The 6,000-nt window shown below is 43.5% G+C and overlaps 1 long non-coding RNA gene across 1 annotated transcript; it reads right to left on the bottom strand.

The window, feature by feature from the left end:
• Positions 1–1,924: 1,924 nt before the first annotated feature.
• On the bottom strand, positions 1,925–5,937 carry LOC128431225 (uncharacterized). Its single transcript, XR_008334121.1, has 3 exons — positions 5,518–5,937; positions 4,321–4,455; positions 1,925–3,353 (listed from the first exon to the last, which is right to left on the bottom strand). It is a non-coding gene; the product is annotated as an uncharacterized LOC128431225 (long non-coding RNA).
• Between the last annotated feature and the right edge of the window lie 63 nt (positions 5,938–6,000).

Raw genomic sequence — 6,000 nt, 5'->3', positions numbered from 1 at the left:
ATGTGGAAACATGTAGCTTTGATTAACAGCGTGTGGTTTCCCATCATATCTGAGCCAGAATGAACTGTTTAACTCCTTGCTAACTGTTTTTACTCATTAAAGACCCACTCTGGTCTTTTTGGGGGGCTGGTGGAAATGTCCGTCTCGATACATCAGCTAATATTCTTACTATTGGATCAGATATGAAGGAATCCAACTAATAGAAATTCTTAAATTTAGTAAAAGGCTGGGTAGTTTCCATTTCCTAAAGCAGCTGGGCAGTGTGGTTGACATTCGCTTGACAAAGACTAAACAGCAGATTGGTTGGGGGGTCTAATTTCAGCATTGGATGAACACAACCGCTCTATAAGCTGTTTTCGTGGTTAAGATTTTAAGATTTGCACCAGATTTTGAAGTGACCGGGTTGTGGCCGCAGCCGCATCATGAGGAAGTGTTTTCTGGAGTTGAGCGAGCAGAATGTTTGCATGTCGCACACAAGCAAATTCAAGAGAGAAGACACAACATGCACGTGAATTAAATATGAGTCTGAAATGAATTTGATGCCGAAACTGAGGCCTAAACCGGCTGATGATTGTTTATCCCTGAATTGGTAGAAGTGATACCAAGAGGACAAAACTGGCCACTGAGATGCCATGTTCACATAAGAGAAGAAGAAATTCCGTGAAGCAAAACATAACCTTTCACATCCTCTGGGAACTTTATTCTGCTTTCACTTTTGATTTTAGTTCTTGTTCCTGCTTGCCCTGTGGTTGTGTGGGGTTGTGAGCTTGTGTGTGGCATGGAATGTGTATGAGAGATGGATGACATGACTGCTCAACAACTCGACTGACGACATTCACCCCTCACCACTGACACAAAGAGAAACCTGGGGAGCAACAACACCACTGTCAGGACTCAGTAGTGAGCAGCATTGCACTTGCAGTACCTCCATTTGTCCACAAAGTGACACAATTGCCTTGCATTGCACGTGCATGTAGATCAGAATGAAACCACAAAGACCAACATCTCTTTATCTTAAATTCCAGTAAAAGTCAGTTTAAATGTGCAAATAGAGAAGTGAGGTTTGTCAGCAGCTAAATGAACATGTGAAAACTTCCTTTAATGAGAAATAAATTAAAATAAAGCAAATACTATAAGACGTTAAGATGGAGAGTAAGAGATATTTCCGCACTAAGTATTTAACGATTCTCGAATTTGAAAAACAACTTAATTTAAAATGAGGGCTATGAAATGTTTGACCCTCGAGTTGAATATTCTTTCATTTCGACATTGAGTTCAGTTTTTTTTCCCTCTTTTGCAGATTCTTAGTCACTTCCCGTTTTATTTTGTACTCATCGGTGTTTCTCAGTTCAGAACACGTCACTTCCTGCCACTGTCTGTTTTCCTGTACCTGTTTCCTCTCTGTCTTGTTAGTCCATGAATTTGATATTTTATAGTTTGCTGCGTTGACAGGATGAAACACTTCAGTATTTTCCAGAACTCCCTGTGTAGTGAGTGGGGGCTAGTGGTGGATTTTCAGGAGCAGTCTCCCCCCCCCCCCCCCGACTCAGATCGACCTCTTCTGTTAAATGGGCCTTTATAAATAGAGCAGTTATTTTTCCGTCGCTCTATCCAACTTGTCTGCGCATCAGACTGGAGACACCGAACAAACCCTTTAGATAATCCAGCATCCAATCACCGTCCGTGCTCAACCCAAACAGCCAATCAGAGCGCTGCAGATGACTTCATCATCATCATCATCATCATCATCTCAGAGAGCTCTAAATAACCGCAGCCAATCAAACACTAGACTGTGTGAAAGTGAAGGGTTCTCACTCTCTGATCAGCAGGGCTGTGATGAGCAGGGTGGACGTCCTGCTGAAGGGCCCTTGAGCCTCATGCTGAAGCTGCGCAGGCTCTCCTCCACATGACACGACCTCCGACCTGCGGGTGGAAGGGAACCAGCAGTTCTCCCTACATGGAATTAGAAGACAGCTGCACTACATGTCATGAACCCTGCCTCCTCCATGTTAGCGGATGGATCATGGTCGGAACTAAAAAGTCAAATCACACATTGATGTGAACTCGGAATAAGATGAAACTCAAAATAATAAAACCACACGGCACGTATTAAATGTATTATTTAGCCAAATCGTTTACAGGATTGAAAAAGCCAATCGAAGTTTTTCTTGGACACATTACTCACACAGTGGCCGTTCAGCATTCACATCACACCTCGAGCGGGGGGGTTTAACTGCAGATACAGCCCAAGGGCCAGAGGAACAGTCCATTAGCGGGCTGACATGTTCAGGATGGGTTAAGTGCCTTAGAATCAATTTATTATAGCAGAGGCAGTGCTGTTAGGGGGTCTAAGGGTGTTTGAGGGTCTTTAACAAACAGCAGGTAGCCGTCATGCGCTATAGCATCTTAATTAGAAATGTTTTTTTTACAGGACTCAACAATGAAGAGCTCAGAATATCCTGTGGTGTTACAGACTCGATGAGATGAGGTGATTGGTATCAATGGAGAGAATGATTTCTGTCTTTTCCCCTTGAAGAGGCTCTAATACTCCCTCATTGCTTTCTTCTGGTTCACAATATAGAAAATCAATTGGACACAGACAAATAAGACACATCGATGGAAAGGTCACGTCTCAGAGATGAAGTTTGAGATGCAGTTTAAAGCCCTCGTCTGTGTCAGCTGGAGAATCAACGAGAGCGAGGAACATCTCTCTGCTCTGTGTTCAGATGAGTTCATCGTTGGGGGATTGGGTTTCCAATTTCAGAGGAATGACAAGTGTGTCCAAAAATCCGGTGCGCTGGATTTGTGCTATTTTTAGAGGCGGAGTGTCCCGGGGCATTCCAGATCTGAGTGATCGTTGCCGGGTATCTCTGGGGAACGTGGTCCTTCAGAGGTGCTGGATTTGTGTGATGGTTCTGGAGACGTGACGGCGGATGGTCCCAGATCAGGTGCTGCAGATTTGAGCAGGTTTTATTTCGGGAGGCTCTGCTGCATTAGTTTGATACCGTTCTGTCTTTTTTCCAGAAGTACGATGCACATGCCAGGAATGTGTTCCGGTGGATTACTGTGACAACAGAAGCCTGCTGTGATTACTTCAGGCTATTGTGGTACATCAGCCATTTTAGCTCCAACACAAAGTGTCCTGGATTGGAAACGTCCAGACGGAGCCAACTGTGCTTGTTGGATTTGTGGCGATTCATATTTAGTAGGTCGGGTGCCTTTTATTTTAGCAACACAGATGAGGTGTGCTGGCCTTGTGGATTAAAAAACATGTGAAGTGTTCATTAGCCAAACTGGTAGAGTTAGATTTGGGTTATTTTCTATTGGGAGCAGTGGGAGATGACGAAGCAAATCTAAAGAAAGAAGAAAGAAATTTCCTCTTACTTTTGTTTTATGGATAAAACATGATGAAAAAATTGAGCGTTATAGAATAATTTACCGTTGTTGCAATGAAAATGTCTATAAGAGCAAAATAATATGTTTTTTTAGGATGTAAAACTATGTGTTTTTATTAAAAATAGGCTGGTTGCTTGAGTTATTATGGTTCCATAAAGACCCTTGAAAGTGTGACCTGACAGAACCCATCCTCTCCTGTTGACAACTGACGTGCTCCTGCTGTCAGTCACATCCCTCATGTCACAACCCATCACGTCCCTGCTGTTGTGTGTGTCGGTGTTGTGTGTGTGTGTCGCTGTTGTAACCTCCAGAACTCAACCGAGACATAAGCTGCTCTGACAACCGGAAGGACGAGACGCACAAATACGCACCTCATGGCGCCAAATGGTTAAATAATTGGATTCCCCGTATGTCTCAGCTGCCGACATTAACAGAATGAATGAGTCATTAAAATCAGATCATCAGATTAAGGTGTGTGTTGTGGTGTGTGTTTCAGTCGTGGTGCTCTTGTAATCACATTAGGTTCAGGGCATTAGTGTGCACACTGGTGCCACCATCGCTGTGACAGAAACATCTGGGGGAGTTGTGTGTGACCCAGCTGAGTGATGGATTCATGACCAGATAAATGAAGAGTGCTGTGGCCGACTAAGAATATATTCATCAGGATATAAAAGCTGTTTTTTTAATTACTTCTACGTCTTTTTAATTCATCTGCAACTCAGTGTTACTCTTAATCTGTTTGGACCTGATTCAAGTTACAGTCAAGTTACATAGAGCAGGACCAGACCTTCAGGGAGAGGAATAGAAATGTCAGAGGAAACATTCCCTCTATTCCCAGTCAGTGAACCATCAAACTAATGTTGAAGCTGCTGTTATTCTATTGTAAAAAAGTTGTGTACAATCTGCTGGGAGCTGTAAACTCACCCAGATGATGTTTCCTCCGAGGCTGACTGGTCGAGGCCTCTCATCCTGCGGCCTGCTGCCTCAGACTCACCCGGGTCAGGATGTCCAGCTGCCTGGACCAATCAGAGACATCTTGACCAGGAGGAACTTGAGGAACTGGAATGATTTCACCGAGGAGAACAGTGTTAAAGAGCAAGGAGCTTCATACAATAAACATGTACAGCACTGCCCCGAGGAAACATTGACCAAACTCCCTTTCTAAATGGGATTTTCCTAAATCTGATCTTAATTCAATCCAATTCACAACCATGTTAATGCCATTAGAGTGGAATTCAAAGGGAGAATTGTTGTGTCGGGTTTGGTGCTGTGCTTCAAACACTCGCATCAGATAAACCCTGCACTTAGATGGAGGCCACTGGGGAAAAGTCAGCTGTAGGCTTCTCCACATAGCTGGCTATATCTGGAGAACAGAGAGGGAGGACGAGAACGAGGGAGCGAGAGGGAGAGAATGTGAGTGAAGCTGCCAACAGAGGCAGTAAGTCCTCCAGAGTCAACACAGCTGAAGGGGCGAACCCTCCCTCCATCCTTCTTCACCCCTAAAATGTCCTCTATCTCTCTATGTATCTATGTATCTATCTATCTATCTATCTATCTATCTATCTATCTATCTGTCTATCTGTATATCTATCTATCCATATATCTTATCTTATCCATCCATCCATAATCAGTGAATATGCCACATCACAGCTCTGTGTAGGATAAAGAGAGATGAGTGTGGGGGGGGGGGGCTTTAGCCTTTGAAGGAAGACGTTTCCTCAACTTCTCCCTCTTGAGTAACAAACATTCAGAGCTAAACATATGTGGGTTAGTTTATAATACACTGCAGTTATTGGACATTCATAATGTGCAGTTTTCCTGAAACTCCTTTCCTGACATTTGCAGCAAGACTAGAGCTCAAATTCTTCTGGCATAGCTCAGACACACAATATTTTATTCATATACGTCCTTTAAATAAGACATAGTGTATGTGCCGCTCCATATATACATATACACTTTTTGTGTATTTTGAGTACTATAAGGTCAGGGCCAAATGGTTCCTGGCCAATAGCAGAATATCTTGAGGTGCCAAATCATGGCAATTGTTGTGTTCATCATTAGATAAGCAGCACAAGCAGCTCTTTAGTTTCTCTTCAACACTTTGCTCCATACGTTTCTTACCCCTGATCCACTACCCCCAGCATTCATGGGAGTTAATCATATTCTACATGTTCGAGGATGTGAGCACCATCGCTCTGTGGGAGACAAAACAAAACAAAGCCCAGTTGTGCGTGTTCCCTTTGGATGTATCTTCTTCTGACAAACAGGAAATAAGAACATGTATATCCTGATTGTTGTGGTGCTGGGACGTCAAAGGGTGGGCGGCCCCCTAACTGGTCCCAGGAGACTGTGGTTTGTATGAATCAATCTAAAAGAAAAACTCTAAAAATAGGCACAATAGGAAGAACATTCATTCCTATTGTACTGTGTGTTTTCTCTGGCCTGCTGTGGTTTTCTGTATCCTCCAGTCTGTGTCTTCCTCTCGTTCTGGTCTGAGGTCAGCGCTGCCTGGCATCTCACCATGTAAGGCTGCAGAGCTGAACGGCTGCTGGGTGGGGGAGGAGATAAAAAAAGAGAACAACTTTCTTGGTGGAATTTTTTTTC

The sequence above is a fragment of the Pleuronectes platessa genome, chromosome 24 (assembly GCF_947347685.1).
Source record: "Pleuronectes platessa chromosome 24, fPlePla1.1, whole genome shotgun sequence".
Classification (NCBI taxonomy): Eukaryota; Metazoa; Chordata; class Actinopteri; order Pleuronectiformes; family Pleuronectidae; genus Pleuronectes; species Pleuronectes platessa.
This window is presented reverse-complemented; position numbering and strand designations above follow the sequence as displayed.